Source organism: Geotrypetes seraphini, chromosome 2, assembly GCF_902459505.1.
Source record: "Geotrypetes seraphini chromosome 2, aGeoSer1.1, whole genome shotgun sequence".
Lineage (NCBI taxonomy): Eukaryota > Metazoa > Chordata > Amphibia > Gymnophiona > Dermophiidae > Geotrypetes > Geotrypetes seraphini.
Window position 1 is genome coordinate 161,783,621 of NC_047085.1, and position 19,052 is coordinate 161,802,672.

General features: G+C 43.8%; 1 protein-coding gene and 1 long non-coding RNA gene across 4 annotated transcripts in view; one reads left to right on the forward strand and one right to left on the reverse strand.

Annotated features, from left to right (window-relative positions):
- The window catches only part of CDH7 (cadherin 7), a 390,069-nt gene that overhangs the window by 20,349 nt on the left and 350,668 nt on the right, over nucleotides 1–19,052 (forward strand). Inside the window, exon 1 of one of the 2 annotated variants that reach the window (XM_033934192.1) lies at nucleotides 17,623–17,815. The exons of the other annotated variant lie outside the window; for it this stretch is intronic. The gene's annotated coding sequence lies outside the window, so the exon portion shown is untranslated. Of the gene's footprint in view, nucleotides 1–17,622; nucleotides 17,816–19,052 lie in introns of those variants that run through there. 2 annotated transcript variants of the gene reach the window in all.
- The window catches only part of LOC117355515, a 161,852-nt gene that overhangs the window by 2,355 nt on the left and 140,445 nt on the right, over nucleotides 1–19,052 (reverse strand). For both annotated transcript variants that reach the window (XR_004538392.1, XR_004538391.1), the window contains one exon: nucleotides 5,806–5,909. This is a non-coding gene — a long non-coding RNA (uncharacterized LOC117355515). The remainder of the gene's footprint in view (nucleotides 1–5,805; nucleotides 5,910–19,052) is intronic.

The following is a 19,052-nucleotide window of genomic DNA, read 5'->3' on the forward strand; positions in this document are numbered from 1 at the left end:
CCTAGATCAGCTAGCTGATCTAGGTGCTTAACTTACCCCCCTTTTTATCAAGCTGTGCTAGAGGTTTTTAGTGCAGCCGGCGAGAATTCTATGAGGGTCGGAGCATTTACCGCTCTGGCCTGTGCTAAAAACCTCTAGGCCAGCTTGATAAAAGGGGCTGCTAATTATTCAATTAGGCTTAATCGGCACCATTAATTGAAAAGTGCCATTAAAAAGCTATTTAAAAAAATTAACTTCTAAGCACCTAACTCCACGGCTCCTACTAGAAAGTAGGTGTGGCAAAGTCCATTCCAGATTTTCCCAGACCCCGTGCATACTCATTCACAAACAGCATAACACTCATGGATAGTATAAGGAGAAGCTTTTATTTATTCACTCTTCTGAGCCTGTTCCTTCAGACTCAGGGGAAGCAGTTTCTACATTCAAATAACCAGTCCCCAGCCAGACCCATAAATATATTCCACAGTACTCAGTACAATAAGTTGGACTTACCTCAGCCAGACATGTACAAAAAAATCTCACAATGTCAGCGCTTTTAACAGTTCTTGCCAAATTTCTTGACTTCCCAGGGCTCTCTTCAACCCACAGATAGGGAAGAATTTTCTCTCTCTGTTTCTCTCTCAAGATAGCTCTAGTCTTCAGACTTCTCTCTCTAGGAAGTCTCTACTTTGAGATATCTCCTCCTGGGACCTCTCCTGAATAACTCTGAATCAGGCTATATCTTTCTCCCTGCCTGAGTCCCGACACTGACTCAGTAAGGCTGTATCCCTTTCCGAATGGATCCAAGCCCTGAGCTGCAAAGTTCATGGCATTCTGGAACAGGTAGTTTTTCCCAATTTGTTTGATACCCCCTGCTGCCCAAGAGCATAACTGAGGTCGTAGTGAGGGAAAACCCCTAAATGTCTCACAGTTAGCATGGTTAGAAATGGATTCTAGGTGGATTTTGGGCATGGGTTGATTTAGATACCGGTAGGCACCTAACTTAGGCAAATTAATTTAGGCCAAGAAAATCCTGGCATACAGTAAATGGAGTGCGCCTGTTGGAGAGTGAATATCACTTACCCAGGTAGTCACCCTCCCCCCTCACCTGTTCTTAGTAGGGGAATTCTCACTGAGTTGCTAAAAGAGAGAGGAGAAACACACTAGGCACACACAACTAGAATCATATAATATACAGTAATATAGGTTTTCAGCGTGTCTGTGTGTGTGTGCGTGTGTGCGTATATAATCCTCACATATTTATTTTTGTTTATTTATTTATTCAATTTTCTATACCATTCTCCCAGAAGAGCTCAGAACGGTTTACATGAGATTATTCAGGTACAGTACTCCCCCGATATTCACAGGGGTTCCATTCCAGGAACCCCCGTGAATCTCGAAAAACCGTGAATACAGTTTTTCATGGGAAAGCCTGAAGAGGGCAGTGGGAGAGGGCAGCAGGAGAGCAGTCGGAGCACCGCGAGTGCAGGAAATCACTCACGGTATGCTCCGACCGCCTCTTCCTGCATTAAGTCGGGCCTTATCCAATCGATTCAAAACAACAACAAAAAATCGGCTTCCCGATTTGGACCCTCCCCCCTAAAGCAGAAGCGGCAGCACTGCTCTTGCTAACCGGCCGCTGCTGCATTTGCTTTAGAGGGCGAGGAGGGAGGGTCAGTCAGGAAGTGCTGCTGTCGGCTTCCCCCCTGGCCTCCCCGAAGGACTGCGCATCCCCCCAGGGAAGGCCTCCGTGTTCCCCCTGGCCTCCCCGCACCGTTTACCTTATAGCTTCAACCTCCAGCAAAGATCGCGGTTACAGCGTCTTTGCAAAGTGCTTTGAGCTGTTTCCTCCGCCACGATCCTGCCTCTGACATCAAAGGAGGGGGCGGGACCGCAGCAGAGGAAACAGCTCAAAGCACTTTGCAAAGACGCTGTAACCGCGATCTTCGCTGCAGGCTGAAACTATAAGATAAACAGTGCAGGGAAGCCAGGGGGAACACAGAGGCCTTCCTGGGGGAGGGGGGTCTGCAGTCTTTCAGGGGGGCAGTCCTTCAAGGGGGGTGCAGACCTTTAAGGGGAGCAGGCTTTCAAAGGGGGGACAGGCCAGGGATGGTGGCACAGGCCTTCAGGGGGGACAGGCAGGCCTTCAGGGGGGACAAGCCTTCAAGGGAGGGACAGACCTTCAAGGGGGGGAGCAGATCTTCAAAGGGGGGACAGGCTAGGGATGGTGGCATAGGCCTTTAGGGGGGACAGACAGGCCTTCAAGGTGGGGGGACAGGCCTTCAGAGATAGGGAGACAGGCCCTCAGGGGGAGGTGCAGGCCTTCAGGGGAGGGGGGCCCTGGTGTAGAAGTACACGGAGGGAGGGAAGGAAGGAGGGTTCAAAGGGACATGTATATGCCAGACTTTGGGGGGAAGAAATAATAGGTCTAAAAATAGCGGAGAATATGGGATTTAGGGAGGGAAGGAACAGAAAGGGAGAGATGGTGGACCCTGGGGTGGTAGGGAAGGAGGGAGAGATGCTGGATGAAAAGGTAGTTAAGAAAAGGTGGATCTGTGGATGGAGGCAAAAAAAAAAAAAAGAAAGATGCCAGACCTCCAGGAGAGGGAAGGGAAATGGAAGGGGAGGACAGAGATGGCAGATGGATGGTTAGCACGAAGAAAGAAGAAGACCCTGGCAAGCAAGTTATCAGAAGACAACAAGAGCCTGGGACCAACAAGATTTGAATCATGACCAGACAACAAAAGGTAGAAAAACTAATTTTATTTTCCATTTTGTGATTACAATATGTCAGATTTGAAACGTGTATCCTGCCAGAGCTTTTGTTAGACCACAAATATGAGCTAAGATTTAAGAGAGAGAGGAAAAGTCTTTTTTGTTTGTTTATTTTGTTTACACCACAGCACCAGTATGGTTAGGAGAAGGCAAAGGGGGTGAAGAGGCTATAAAATAAACCCACCAGGATGTTTGAAAAAAACACCCAATTGGGCAGGAAAATCGAATCGAATCGAAAAACCAATTCAATAGGCTGAATCGAATCGAATCGAAATTTTTTATCCTGAATCGGGCAGCACTACTTGTGGTAAAAGCCACTGCTTTCTCTGGATCAGTAGCATAGAATGTTGCTGCTTTTTTGGGGTTTTACCAGGTACGAGTGACCTGGATTGGTCACCGTGAGGACGGGCTACTGGGTTTGATGGACAATGATCTGACCCAGTAAGACTATTCTTAAAGTTCTATACGGTCTAGCCCCTAAATACATAACTGACCTCTTCTCCTTCTCAGCCAACAGACACAAGAGAAGCTCCCATTCGAATTTCGTTTCCCCCCCCCCCCCCCAGTTAGAGGATGCAAACTTAAAAAAACACCATGAACACCTTTTCTCACATCAGGCAGCTTTATGGGGTAAAGATCTAGAACAACTGCTCTCGCCCACCACTTATGAGGAATTCAGGAAGCGCCTAAAAACACACCTGTTCCGGAAGTATCTAGCCAGCTGACCTGTTCTTCTCTTCCCCCTCTATAACGGTTCTCTCACCCCAATCTCCCTCTTGCTCTCACTTCCCTTAAGTTCTCTCAATTTGTACTTTTATTGTTCTTTTGTAAACCGCATAGAACTTCACAGTACTGCGGTATATAAACTGTTATTATTATTATTATTATGCTCTTGTTACTGCATTTTAGCTGATGCATTATGCTGTATTTAGAAAATACAATTGGTAAATGTTTTTCTCTTTCTCTTTATACTTGCAGAAACTATCTGCAATACTTTCCCAATAGCAACAGGGTGTTTTTGTCATTACCCAGCATTTACCCCCTGCTTACAAGACGAGAGAAGGAATTGCATATGTTGACTCTGTCACACAAACATGCATCTAGAAAGCTAACTTGGTCTCATTAAACTACACGAGTGCTGAGCTGTTTGCAGACTTGCCTCTGCTGAAGTACAGGTGAATGGAAGATAATGTTCCAACTGGAATAATTTGCCTTCCTGGAGAACTGACTTAAAAAAATCCCCACACACATACAGTAAAGTGGGAGAGGGGGGAAGCATTTCTTTTTTTTGTGTGTGTAATGCCTATGAAATACAAGATTTGGCAGACTACAATGGGAATTCAAAAGCTATAGATTTATGTGGTGGTATGTAAGTAAGTGTATGTATATAGAGAGGGAGGGGATAGTCTTGATGAGATAGCCTGGTTTTTAGAAAGGTTTGGACAATTTCCTGGAGGAAAAGTTCATAGTCTGTTATTGAGAAAGACATGGGGGAAGCTTCTGCTTGTGCTGGATCGGAAGCATGGAATATTGCTACTCTTTGGGTTTTGGCCAGTTACTAGTGACCTGGATTGGCCACCATGAGAACAGGCTACTGGGCTTGATGGACCATTGGTCTGACCCAGTAAGGCTATTCTTATGTTCTCATGAATCCTCTTTGCATTTCACTTTAAGGAAAAGATGCAAAACTGCTCATCATATTAAAAAACAACAATGATTTGCTTACTGTGTACACAGAAGATAATATATTTTCTGTTTGAAAAGTTATATAATAAGGTGTGATTAGTGCTTGAAGGTAGTTTATTTTTATGGACTTGGTAATTTTCTTCTCGTTTCGGTTGAGGGTCAGTTTCAACCTGAGCTGGGATCTGACACCATGAACTTTTAATTGCCATTAACAGGATTTCCCTTAGTTGATATCCATTTCCAATTTCCATATTTATTTATTTATTTATGTAAAAATTTATAGCTCGCAGCATCTCACAGTTCTATGTGGGTTACTAAAAGACATCTATATATATAAAATCGGAGGTATGTATGTGTGTATGTATGTGTGTGTGTATGTGCCGCGATCATGCAAAAACGGCTTGACCGATTTGAACGAAACTTGGTATGCAGATCCCTCACTACCTGGGGTGATATGTTCTGGGGGTCTCGCGGCCCACCTGCACACGTGGGCGGAGCTACAAACAGAAAATCAGATTTCACCCATTCATGTCAATGGAAAAACTGTAAAAAGCTGCCATTCTCACAGTAATTCCAACTATAAAACACTTTCTATGACACTATAACCACTAGGGACATCTTTTCTATTCTACCACGGACACCATACATATAGAGTTTGTATGTTCTAACTGTGTTTGTAACTGTTTCCTTCATGCACCCCAGTTCATAATGTTATTACATTACATGAGTACTCACATATGCTGAACTAGGAACACAGGTTCCATTCTGAACCGGGAACAAACTACATGGAGTTTCTTTTCAACCTGAGTTTCCACATATTGAGTTGTTTAAATCAATACTGAAACTTTTGGATGCCACTTATTCCAACAGATCTTCCTTTTCAGTTTAAGAGATTGCAAATTCCAGTGAGACTTGCATTCTCTATCACAATCAACAAATCACAGGGACAGACTATTACATACTGTGGAGTGGATTTAAGATCCCCCTGTTTTTCCCATGGACAACTCTATGTTGCTTGATCAAGGGTGGGTTCACCCAAGAATTTATATGTTCTTGCTCCTGGAGGTGAAACTAAAATTGTTGTTTATAATCAAGTTTTGTATTAGTTGTATTGTATTCATTTTGTCAAATATTTCACATTATAATTTGATTATTGTACTTTTTATAAAGCTGTAAAAAAAAAATTTCATTCACCACTATAAAGTATCTTTATTTCAATCCATTTACTGTGTTATTGCTATAATTAAATACCCGTGCAACGCCGGGTCATCAGCTAGTACACAATAAAATTGTAACAAACAAACACTTGTCGCAAAAAAGAAAGCATATACTAAGATAAAACTTTTATATAAATTCTCTACCTACTGTAAGTCCATGCATCAAAGGTGTTCAGCAATCATGATCCTTAAATCAGGTCCTAGGCATTGTCTTCATGTACTGAATATCAAGTGCAGTTCTGGTCACCACATCTAAAAAAAAAAATAGCTAAATATGAAAATATCTGAATTCATTTGGAACAAGAAAAAACCTCGAATTGCTCTCGCCAAACTGAAAGCCTCTAAGATCAATGGTGGTCTTAACTTTCCTGATTTCTATCACTATTATATTGCTTCATTAGCCAAATATGGAGCTTACTGGCTCACTAACTCCTCCACTCAAGATCTTTCCACTCAAGATCTTCCTGCCTGGTTTGAAATGGAATGTTTTTTATGTACGCCTTTACACATCTCCTGCTTACTAACGGTGTCAATACCAAGGCACTTGAAGAGATACTCTTTATTGAGTGCAACGCAGCATGCTCTTTATCTTATAGATACAATGACTGAAATCTCAATTAATGTTAGTCCACTCATGTCCCTTTGGAACAATCCCAAAATTCAAAATCACGACAAATCTCTATCATGGAAAAGGTGGCAGCGGGCAGGTATATGGTTTGTCCATCAATTGTCTACCCTCAACTCGTTAACTCCATTCGATATACTGTGCTCTACATACTCGCTGCCTCCTTCTGCTTATTCACAATGGCGTTCTCTCACTGGAGTGTTGTCTTCTATGCATATACGATTTGACTATATGACTTCCAAAAATACTATTTACCACTGGTCTTCTTTGTCTCTATTAAAAGGCAAGGCGATATCATCCTTCTATAGTATTTTAAGAGATCACTCCTTCACTTTTTCACCTCACTCTATGAAGCATTGGGATGCTATACTCACCACTCCGATTTCTGATATTGATTGGGAGCTTTTTTGGTCATCAACAAATCGCCCGCTTTTATCTTCTAGAGTATCACAATCAATGTACTTTCTTATGTGGCAAGCAATATGGACTCCACTTCGCATGTGGAAAGCTAACTTAAAGCAAGACTCAGTTTGCTGGAACTGTTTAAAAGAGGAAGGAACTCTTGATCATATGTTATTTCATTGTACTCTAGTCCGTTCTTTTTGGACCTACATCTGGAACACCATACAATCTATTACTAACTGCTCAGAAGAAATCTCTATGGACATTGTAATCCTTCGCTCTCAACACCCATGTTTTACACAATCAAATTGTCCATCTAAACTCATTGATACCATGTTGGTGACTGCTCTCATGCACATTCTAAAAAATTGGAAATCACCTTCGCTACTAAATTATACTTTTTGGTGGAACTCTCTGAGTATGTATCATAGATTTGAATCCTATGCATATGAGAAAAGAGTTACATTCCGAAAATGCATGAACTTGAAATATAACAAATCTCCATGGTCATTCTTAGATTCCTATGTGCGCTCATCTTCTTAGACACTCCTGTTATCCTTTTCTTCTCTTCTCTTCTCTCTTTCATTTTTCTTTCCTTTTTCCTTTACTGCTCTCTCTCATCTTTATCTTACATATCCCTTACATGCACCCTCAATAATTGGAGCCTTTGCTCCTCTATAGCTAAACATAGATTTGTATACTCCATATACAGAAAGCTTTATTTTGTTTCTATGTACTTTAAATGATTCTTGTATCCTTTAAAATACTTAATAAAAATTATTGAACTGGAAAAAAAATAAATAAATAAAAAATAAAAAAAAAAATAGAGCAGAATTAGAAAAGGTACAGAGAAGGGCGACAAAAATTTTAAAAGGGATGGGACAACGTCCCTATGAGGAAAGGCTAAAGCAGCTAGGGCTCTTCAGCTTGGTGAAGAGAAGCCTCAAGGGTGATGTGATAGAGGCCTATGAAATAATGACTGGAGTGGAAAGAGTAGATGGGAATTGCTTGTTCGCTCTTTCAAAAAATACTAGGACTAGGGGATATGCGATGAAGCTACTAAGTAGTAGTGTTAAAAACAAACTGGAGAAAATATTTCTTCATACAACGTGTAATTAAACTCTGTTGCCGGAGAATGTGGTGAAATCAGTTAGTTTAGTGGGGTTTAAAAAAGGGTTGAGTAATTTCCTAAAAGAGAAGTCCATGGGCCATTATTGAGATGGCTTAGGGAAATTAGAGAATGACATGGGGAAAAATTCTATCCCCGTCACTGCCCTGTCCCTGGACCACCATCCTCTTCACCGCCCCATCCCCGCAGTACCCTTCACTGCCCCGTCTCCGTCTCTGCCGTCCCCTTCACCGCACCGTCACCGTCCCCGCTCTCCTTTTCACCGCCCCGTCCCCGTCTTCAGTGTCTTCTCCTCTCCATCTCCCCACCCCAGCACCCTTCATGCGGTCCAGCAGCTCCCTCCCACCGTCTAGCCATGCATTTCTCTCCCTCCCTCCCTCTTACCTTCTCTTGTGGCGAAACTGGCAATTTGTATAAGGCTATGCGCTGTATTACAGCCGAAGCCTTGAAGTCGCGTCGGGTTGCCTGCTAGAAAAGTCTCCTCCGATGCAACTGGAAACAGGAAGTTGCATCAAAGAAGATTTTTCCAGCAGGCAACGCGCGGCAACTTCAAGGCTCCGGCTGTAATACAGCTCATAGCCTTATAGAAATCGCCAGTTTCAACAAGAAAAGGTAAAGGAAAAGGAGGACGGGAGAGAGATGGATGGCCAGCGGGAGAGAGGGAGCTGCTTGATCGAACGCTCATTCACCGTGCATGCTAACCATTCACCGCTCCACGGGGCGGTGATTGGCCTTGTCCCCGATCTTGCGGTGACCTTTTTTTGGTCACCGTTTGGCGGATTACCCGCGGCTAGCCGCGGGTAACAACCACCGTGTAATTCTCTAGGAGAAATCCACTGCTTATTCCTAGGTTAAGCAGCATAAAATCTGTTTTACTACTTGGGATTTAGCTGGGTACTTGGGACCTGGGTTGGTCACTGTTGGAAATAGGATGTTGGGGTTGATGGATCTTCTGTCTGTCCTAGTATGGCAATTCTTATGTTCTTCTGTACAGAACCCAGCACCCTTTAAATCAGGGGTGTCAAAGTCCCTCCAGTCGTGTTTTCAGGATTTCCCCAATGAATATGCATGAGATCTGTTAGTATACTATGAAAGCAGTGCATACAAATAGGTTTCATACATATTCATTGGGGAAATCCTGAAAACCCCCCTAGATTACGGCCCTCGAGGAGGGACTTTGACACCCCTGCTTTAGATAGCAGTAGCCAATACCACTACTGAGCAAAGAAGCCGGCCTACTTTGAGATCTTTGACAATTCTAAATATTGTTTAATGATTTGCACTCTGTGAGTTGTTCTATGGGTTTTAGCTCAGGACTATTTGCTTTAATTTTCAATTAGAAGTGTGTTTACATTTGAAATTTTTTCTCTTCACTCTGGATTTGTTCTGCTGACATGATGACACTGACTTGGTACCAGTATAATGATGTCAAAAACAGAACTCAACTTGGAATCTGTGATCTCAGTGAGGGTGGTTCATAATTGTGGGAAACAAATTCTAGTTAGAATTTAACGGTTGGTATTCACAGAGCAATCACATTCATGCAGCTAAGCATCTCATCTCTAGAAAGTAACTTGTAACAGCATAGATATATAAAAAAAAATCAATAAGACCATACATTAATCTCGCTGGGGCTGGAAGGATTGGGTTTCTCACATGGGACTAGGCTTAGGTAGAGATTTCCAACATATTTGGCTAGAAATGGGGACCTCTGTTCATAAGTGGAAAAGAACATAAGAACATAAGAAATGCCTGCACCGGATCAGACTCGGGGTCCATCTAGTCTGGCGTTCCGCGCACGCGGAGGCCCAGCCAGCCACACCCTGGCGAATACAATGTCACTCGTATCCCTCAATGTCTTCTGCAAGAAGATGTGCGTCCAATTTTCCCTTAAATCCTAGAACGGTGGTTTCCTCCACCAGCTCTTTCGGGAGAGAGTTCCAGGCGTTCACCACTCGCTGTGTGAAGCAGAACTTTCTGACGTTTGTCTTGGCCGTGTCCCCTCTCAGCTTCAGGCCATGACCTCTGGTCCGAGACTGGGTTACATTTGCCAATGTGAATAACGCTGTTTCTTGCTCACCATCCATTCCCCCTGTTGGTGAGTGAGCTTGCTCCATTATGTCAATTCCTTTTAGCAATTTAAAAGAAGTGACAGGATTTCCAAACCAACAATAAAGATCATATTGATTATCCTTTGTTATTCTGGGATACAGCAAAAGTAGTCCTTAGAGGGCTATTGTACCTACATAAAGACGACACCTAAAGGCGAAGACATGAAGGCTGCCAATCAAGTGGAGCAAGCTTCATCCAAGGCAAAACAAATCATGGGTTGCATACTCAGGGGTTTCGTCAGCCGTAAGCTGGAGGTCATTTTGCCATTGTATAGATCCATGGTGAGGCCCCACCTGGAATACTGTGTGCAATTCTGGAGGCTGCATTATCCCAAAGATGTGCTGAGACTGGAGTCGGTCCAGAGAATGGCCACCCGGATGGTCTCGGGACTCAAGGATCTCCCGTACGAAGAAAAGTTAGATAAATTAAAGCTATACTCGCTCGAGGAGCGCAGAGAGATGGGAGACATGATCGAGACGTTCAAGTATCTCACGGGCCGCATCGAGGCAGAGGAAGATATCTTCTTTTTCAAGGGTCCCACGGTAACAAGAGGGCATCCGTGGAAAATCAGGGGAGGGAAACTGTGAGGTGACACCAGGAAATTCTTTTTTACTGAAAGGGTGGTTGATCGCTGGAATGGTCTTCCACTTCAGGTGATTGAGGCCAGCAGCATGCCTGATTTTAAGGCCAAATGGGATCGACATGTGGGATCTATTCACAGGGTAAAGGTAGGGGAGGGTCATTAGGGTGGGCAGACTGGATGGGCCATGGCCCTTATCTGCTGTCTATTTCTATGTTTCTATTATTGTGGTGTACAGGTGAATACAGCTAGTTTTGGGGTTTTTTGGAGGGCAGGTTATAGTGACATGTGTACATGTGAATAATGCCCCTCTGCTCTGCTCAAATGTCTGTGTAGCCAGTTTGCTAATAATGCTGGTTGCTTGGATATCCCTATAGCTTGATTTTATGTGTTTTTTATTTGGACATTTTCATATTTGAAAATGGTCAAAAAAAGATAGATGCACTAAGGGCCAAAATGTCTAGATAGGTCATTAAAAAAAAAAATAAGATAGACATCTTGCAGTTTTGAAAATGAACATTTTTTCTACAGAATGCTTAGATGTCCCCTTTTATCAAGATGTGTTAGGGTATTATGTCACTGGGCGCTGTGGTAAAAACTCCAATGCTCAAAGAAATTCTAGGAGCATCAGATCTTTTACCACAGAGATCCACGATAAAAAACCCCTAATGCAGCTTGATAAAAGGGAGCCTTAGACTTCCTATCGAAAATGCCGCTCCACATATCATGCGTATCAAAAGTAAAAGGGCCCATTATCATGAAAGATCTCCTTTCTGCCATGAACCTACTGGATTAATTGTGACTTCATCCCAAAGTTACCCAAAGCCATGATGAGAAAAAAATCCCCTTCCAAGTGGATTTTCTGCTATAGACTTTTTCCCAAAAGTCTCCCCTATCCTTCTAGAAATATGTATAGACATCTAAAGGGACAGGATTCTCACAAATATGAGAAACATCTGCATGGTTCATTTGTTGTCAGCTTCTGTATAAGCAGAAGGTTCTAATTTCGCTCCTGCCTATGAAGATCCTTCCTTTCTGGACTAGAAAAGATCAGGTTCCAAATGTAAAGGTCCTGTTATGGGAAAGAGTAAATCTCCAGTGGTGGGGGCTTCAGTTAGTGCTGTCTTTCATATGTTGGAGAACTGTCTCTTGGGGAGGAAGTAGGGTTACCATATTTTGAGCCACAAAACCATGGACACATGGCCCCGCCCTGTTCTGCCTCTGGCCCTACCCAGTCCTGCCTCCAGCCCCGCCCAATTCTACTCCCAGCCCTGCACCCACAAAGCCTCCTCTCTTCTTCCCTGACAAGTTCTGGTCATGTCTGGAGGGCGTGGAGCATGCGCGGATGTGTGTCACGTCATCCACACATGCTCAGAGGCCCTTCAGATGTGGCTGGAGCTCGTTGGGGCTTTCCAAAATCTGGACAAACTGGTAGGTTTTGGAAAGTCTGTCTAGGCACCTGGACAGTCTTCTATAAAGAAGACACATCCAGGATGTCTAATAACCCTAAGAGGAAGCATGAGTTGCTTCTTAGAGGTGGAGCGTAACTATGGGAAGTGCTTTCAGAAGGAGCCACTTTCAATTTTGGGGTGGCAGGTGGAGGAGATCCTCATGCTGACTACAGCAAACTGAAAACATTGGGTAGCATTGCAAATTTTAAGTTCTACTGGACATGGTGAAAGGGACGTGTTAAATGTTCTGGTTTTGCTGGCTCATGGCATAATGTGAATGTAGAAAGCATGCTGCAGTATTTCCCATGAGCCTGGTAAACCTAATGCACATATGATACCCTAATATTTAATTATGAGAGTGCATTAATTTTGGTGTGACCTCACTTAAACTTGAGAGAACATCTTAATGTGAACATTGAGATCTTGCTGCATTTCATGCTATAATATTTTAAGCATATAACAAAAAGCTCCTAACTTGTATTTTAAACTTAATTGTATAGAACTTCTCAGTATTTTGTATCACTTGTATGTACCCCTCTATATGAATGATACTTATTAAAATATCAGGCCCATATTCTTTAAACAACATCTTAAGTTAGGTTCTGGTATGCGCCCTACTGGCATCTAACTTAAGTAGTAAATTATATTTAAAAATGATTAAAATATTGTTTAAAGCAAAAACATACGGCACCTTCATTGTGTCTGTGGAGGTGTCTTAGCCTAAGGTTGAAGTAGGTGTGGTTAACACCAGAAACAATCTTAGGTGTTCTAAGGCGCTTCCGTAGATGCAATTTTCATTAATGGTAAGCGCTGGAAATGTAAGCACCTACCTTTGACAAAAACCACGATTCTGTAAACGGTGCTATTGTGTGACTGACACATATTCAGTGGTCGTTTATTAGGTGGCTACTGATAATGGCACCATTTATTTATTTATTTTAAAAATTTCTACACCTCCTAAGACCTACAAAGTAAACATACTTAATCATGCATACACACATAATCAGTAAAGCGTTATCTACTCACTCCTCCAAAGTTGTCTAACTTACTAAAACTAGCACATGGCTAACAAGATTTCAGTAAAACAGATTGTCAAAATCTGAAACATCGCTACCTAGTAAAAGGCTTTCACAAACAAATATGTTTTTAGTTGCTTCTTTAACCCGGTCCTCCATGTCTGCAGTGTATTAGGTGTAGCCATTTTTCTGGCAGGGGCATTGCTTGCTCCATTCCTTGATGGTATAACTATAGATGATTTTTCTAGCTGGCTTCTTACACAGAATGCCAGCAGAAGAGTTCTGATGTCATAAGGATTTTAGGGAGAACAACTAGTCTTTATCTCATCTTTTAGGGGTCCTTTTACTAAGGCGTGCTAGCCGATTTAGCGCACGCTAGACACTAATGCATCAATTATATACTATGGACGCGTTAGCATTTAGCGTGCACTAAATCGGTAGCGCACCTTAATAAAAGAGGGGATTAGTGAGCTGTTCTGAGAGGGGGCAATGCCTTCCCTAGTCAGTGAGATCTCAGGGATTGACTCATGTCCAGGACAGGATTGAAAAGCATTTCAACTAAGCCTCTTTTTTTCCATTCTATTGTGATCCAGGCTGGAGTTTAAAGAGCAGAAAAGTTTCAGCTCATAATGAGAATGAATTCTCACTTAACCAACCTGACTACAGTGTAAATAGAAATGAGAAGTACTGTGTCTGAAGGACAGGCTAAAGGAGGATATCTCATCGTTTTTCCTTGTTCCTGTGAGAGGCAAGATACTGCACAAGATCTCAAAGGCTGCTGTTGGGGAGCAGAGGGGATGATGTATTCAGTTGGAAATATTAGAAGCAATATTCAGCTAGGGATAGCTTGATTTTTAAATGCTATCTTCCACAGGCTAAATTAAACCCAGACACTAAGGCCCAGACAGAGTCTATAAATGGTGCCTGAAGTTAGGTGATTAGATCAGTGTATCTAGCTGACCTAGGTGCCTAATTTAGTTATTTAATCAGCACTGTTAAATTAAAAGCACCATTAAAAAGCGATTAAAAATAATAATTTTTAAAAAATTATATATATATATTAACTGGTAGACACCTAACTTGGTAGATGCCTACCAGAAAGTAGGTGTTTAGGGGACAATTCTGGGTCGATTTTAGGTATGGTCTGACTTAGGCGCACTCATTTAGGCCAAGAAAACCCTGGCATAAATGGGAGTACGCCTAAGATTTCAACGTCTACCAGTACCTAAGACTGCTTAGACTCCGCTAGATGCGATTCTATAAATGGCGCATAGAGGATGATTGACAATTGTGTTCCTCGGCGACTAGAAGTTAGGTGTTGTTTATAGAATCAGGGCTTCAGTACCAACCCCTATCCGGGTTCTGGCCCTGAATATCCATGAAGAAGCCACTGGGAGTTCCCAGGCACAGTTGACATTCTTTGATGATATTCAGATATCTCACAGCCAGTGTTCCCTCTAAGCGGGCGGGTGTTGTGAGCAAACTTTTTTCACCGTGAGCCAAAAATATCGGGCGCCAGCAAGTTATGAGCCAACTCGCCCGATTCTCCTCTCGCCGCCCTGCCATCTGCCGTACGCCTCTTCCGATCGTGCGCTGTGACGAGAAACGTGTGCGCTGCGATGTAATATTTTGTGCGCCAGCGCACGCCAGCGCAGCTTAGCGGGAACACTGGTTCAAATGGTTTTATTTATTTCCCCAAATTTATTTTTGTTATACGCATTGAAAATATTTGATATTGCGTTTAAATCAAAATCTCAATAAACTTGAAACGAGTGCCCGTGAGATTGTGGGAGGGTTAAATACTCAAAACTTAGAAGTTTTTGCTACGCCAGCTTTCTGGTATCTTTACATACAGTGGCGTACCTAGCATATGTAACATCCGGGGCCCATCATTTTTTGGCACCCCCCCCCCCATCTGTAAGAAAAACATGATTTTTAGTAACAAACCACACGTCACACATGAGTACCTAGGAAAAGGCAGCATCTTACATATTGCAGTGAGCAGTACATCAATACACCCATTGTAAAACTAAACAAGCCAGACCAGCACAGATCAATCCTACACCGTCAATCCTAACAGAAAACCATGTCTTTCGAACACACAGAACACAGAAAACACCTTCGCCTAGTAAGGAATATGTAATCACAAACTAACCCCTCCCTCTTTTACAAAACTGTAGTGTGGATTTTAGCTACGGAGGTAACAGCTCTGATGCTCATAAAATTCTGAGCATCAGAGCTGCTACCACCAAGGCTGGTGCTAAAAACGCTTCACAGTTTTGTAAAAGGGGGGATAAAATAAAAATACATAGACAAAGGTTAAATTGAACCAGCAAGAAGCTGGACTCTGCATACAATGCTTCACAGAAACAGTGACACATGTCTCCTAAAGCAATAAATAAATAGAAATTTTTTTCTACCTTTGTCTTCTGTGGTTTCTCCTTTCCTCATCTTCTTGTAACTCTCTTCCTTCCATTCACTGTCTGCCGTCTCTCTTCCCCTATATGGCATCTTCTCTCCTTCTATGCCCCTTCCAGAAACTGTATGCCTCCCCCTTCCATCTCTCCTTTCACCCCATTGGTCTGGCATCTCTCTCCTCGCCTTCCCTCTCCCACACCTCTCCTCATAGTCTGGTATCTCCCCTTCCCTGATTCTCTGGCATCTCTCTCCTTTCCTTTTCTTCCATCTTTCGCTCCCCCTCCATGCTCTCACATCTCCCCCTTCCTTTTCCCTTAGACTGGCATACCTTCCTCCTATGCTCCAAGCCCTGGCATCTCCTTTAATTCCCTCCCTCATCTTCCTTCTCCCTCCAGCTGGGTACCGCAACACTCTTCCCTGCAGCTCTGCACTTCCCCACAATTGCCATGCTTCGGTTCCTCTTCTTCCTTCCTTCCTCCCCCCCCCCCCCCGCGCGACCCTGCGGCACCATCAACTCTTACTCCCTCTAATGTCGGCCCTGCAGCTCCAGACTTCCTCGCACCTTCTCCCCTCCCCCTTTGGATCGCTATTATTTTAAATGTTATAGCCGCGGAGCTGTATCCATCAGTGGAGATGTCTAACCTCGGCCTGCCCCGGAACTCTTACTGCAACAGTGACTTCCTGTTCCTGCCTAGACGGGCGTCTGCTGCAGTAAGAGTTCCGGGGCAGGCCGAGGTTAGACATCTCCACTGATGGATACAGCTCCGCGGCTATAACATTTAAAATAATAGCGATCCAAAGGGGGAGGGGAGAAGGTGCGAGGAAGTCTGGAGCTGCAGGGCCGACATTAGAGGGAGTAAGAGTTGATGGTGCCGCAGGGTCCCGCGGGGGGGGGGGAGGAAGGAAGGAAGAAGAGGAACCGAAGCATGGCAATTGTGGGGAAGTGCAATCCCCCCAATGCGTCCCCTTACCTTACCTCCCCTTACCTTTGCGACGCGTGTGTGCGCTGTGAAGAGAAACTTTGCGCTGCGATGTAATATTTTGTGCGCGAGCGCAGGCCAGCGCACCTTAGCGGGAACACTGCTCACAGCCTTTTTACCACCCTAGTCTCACTCAGAATTCATCTAGACCATGCCACCTTGCTACCACTCATTCTTCAGGTATAGATGTACGAGTGTATCCTCGCTTTTCAAATTATTTTGCTTTTTGCAGTTTTTCATCCAGTAATTTATCTGTTTTGTACCCATTTTACTGGTGTAAGTCGTTTCTTTTGAACAAAAGTGTTGGAAAGCATTTAAAAGACATATTTTTAGTGAAAGTTTGCGTGCTCACACAGGGTCTTGAGAGTTTGCTCTCTCCCTGTCCTTCTGGGCCTAAAACACAACTTTAATCCCCTTCTGTACAGAACTGGTGCAAAGGCATAAGGCATATCAGGCAAACTTTCAGCTTTTGTCCCCCATCCCTCATTGCCTGTACAACCATTATCTTTCAGATTCTTAGATCCTTCCTCTTAAATTTAATAATTAAATACAGCCATGATTACCCTAATATCAACTCTCACAAAATGATCATGTAAGAACACACAATTAAACATTAAACAGTTAAAAGCACAAGTTGACCATTCTCTGAGACCCTTATGCGGCCTGAAGCACTAAATGCTCGGATGCTGCTTTGATGCTCATAGAATTCATATGAGCATTGGAGCAGTGTCGGATTATTTAGCGCTCAGGGCCGCAGTAGAAACCTCTACCGCAGTTTAGTAAAAGAGGGCCTGAATTTGCCTGACTGTCAGGATCTATTTTGTTTTTGCTGCAGCTGTGCTTTGTTGCCCCCAGAAGACGCTACCCTAGGCAGTTTCCTAGTTTGCCTTATGGTTAAGCCAACCCTGCTACTGTAGACCTGAGAACTGGAAACACTACAGTCCTCTAGCTCATCAGTTATATATTGTGGCAGAGTCCCCTGCGCTGCGCTTCCCAGACCCTGAGATAATGGACTTTGATCCAGAATCAGCCAATGTTAGTCCTACCCTTGTGCCCAGAATCGGAGCCAGGACAGCACAGCCCAGAAAGGAGAAATATTGCAGTGCTGCTCCTTTTAAGTCTGGCCCTTTAAGAAAAGGCAAGAATGTGCTCTGGCCAGGAAGCAACCCTGCTGCACCTGAGTTAATGAAGGGGGAGGGGCATAGATTGAGAGAGCCCTTTTACAGCAGCAGAGCTCAGGCAGAGAGGGGGGAGGAGCTGGGTGAAAACAGAGAGCTGAGAGCAGCTGGGATTCTATAGACAGGCTAGGAGAAGTCTGCATGGAGGAACTGAATCCAGCTGAGAGTGAAGAGTGTGTTCCTCAAATGGACTGGGAGTGTATTCCAAACGCAGAGCAGTGCCCCCCCCCTGAATCTATGGAGTTTTAGTGGAGCAGTTTGGAACAGGTCAGAGGTTTTTTTTCTTCTCTCTGAAAGTTTGCAAAGCCTGTTGCCTTGTTAAGTTTGTTTCACATAGCAGTGTGAGCCCAAGGATGAATGTTTTGCCCAGTTGGGAAGGGCTCCTTAATAGAGAGAGAGGACTATAGCAGAAGCTTAGGTTTGACTTTTTTGTACTGGGACAATTATTCTGATTTTTTTTCTCTCTCTCTGAAAATCCTGTAAGGGTTTTTTTTTTTTCCCCAGTGAAGAAAGCATAAGGCAGAGTTGCCTGACCTTGTTGCCCTGAACCTTAGCTTGGGGAGAAGACCGGGAAACGGCTGGGCTGTACTAAATGAAATCCCAGCTTTGCTGTTTGGCGGGTGGGCTAGAAGAAGTGAATTGGGACAGCCGATCCAGCCAGGCTAGTGGTGCACAGGCCCGGGTGCCACATAGCAGTGCAAGGGCCAAGTGTTTGGCAAAGAAAGAACTGTAAAAATTGATTGGGTTGTTTTTTTTTATTTGTGCTTAAAAGAAGTAAAGAAACATATTGAAAACATAAGAGAAGCTTTTGCCACCAGTGTAGTGGGGGAAGAGATAAGAAGCCTTCCGAATCCTGATCCTTCAGTGGAGGGATACCTTTGGGGCCAGTCTGGTCCATGTGGTTTACAAAAGGTGTTTTTTTTTTTTGTTTGTTTTCTTAAACTGTGTTTGGACTAGAGAGTTGCGCGGGGACAGAAATCCCACCCATCCCCACCAGGATCCTCTCTCCGTACCCACCCGTCTCCGCCAGGATCCTTTCCGTCCCCACCCGTCCCCATCAGGATCCTCTCCGTCCCCACCCATCCCCGCAAGGAATTACCTCCATCCCCGCCCGTCCCCATAAAAAGCAGCAATTACTTCTGACAAGATCATCAATTCCACAGTTTCTTTTGTGTTTGCACTGCTGTTTTCCTTGTGGAATCTCTTTGGTGGAACCCTTTTTTTGTTTTCTGTTCAGGTAATTAACTTATAAACCCCCTCTTTTACTAAGGCTGACGTGTCCATTATATTATATGGACGAACCCTGCTTCCAAAGCCTTCCATTCCCGTGGGAATCCCGTTGGCTAGAGGGGGGTCCCCTTGGGAGTCCTGTGGGCCAGTGGGGGGTTCCCCGTTGGAGTCCTGTGGGTTAGGGGGGGGATTCCCATGGGGCCCCCACAGGACCCGCTGGATTCCCGCGATCCCTGTTCCCATGCAGACTTCTAGTTTGGACATTATCCTGCGA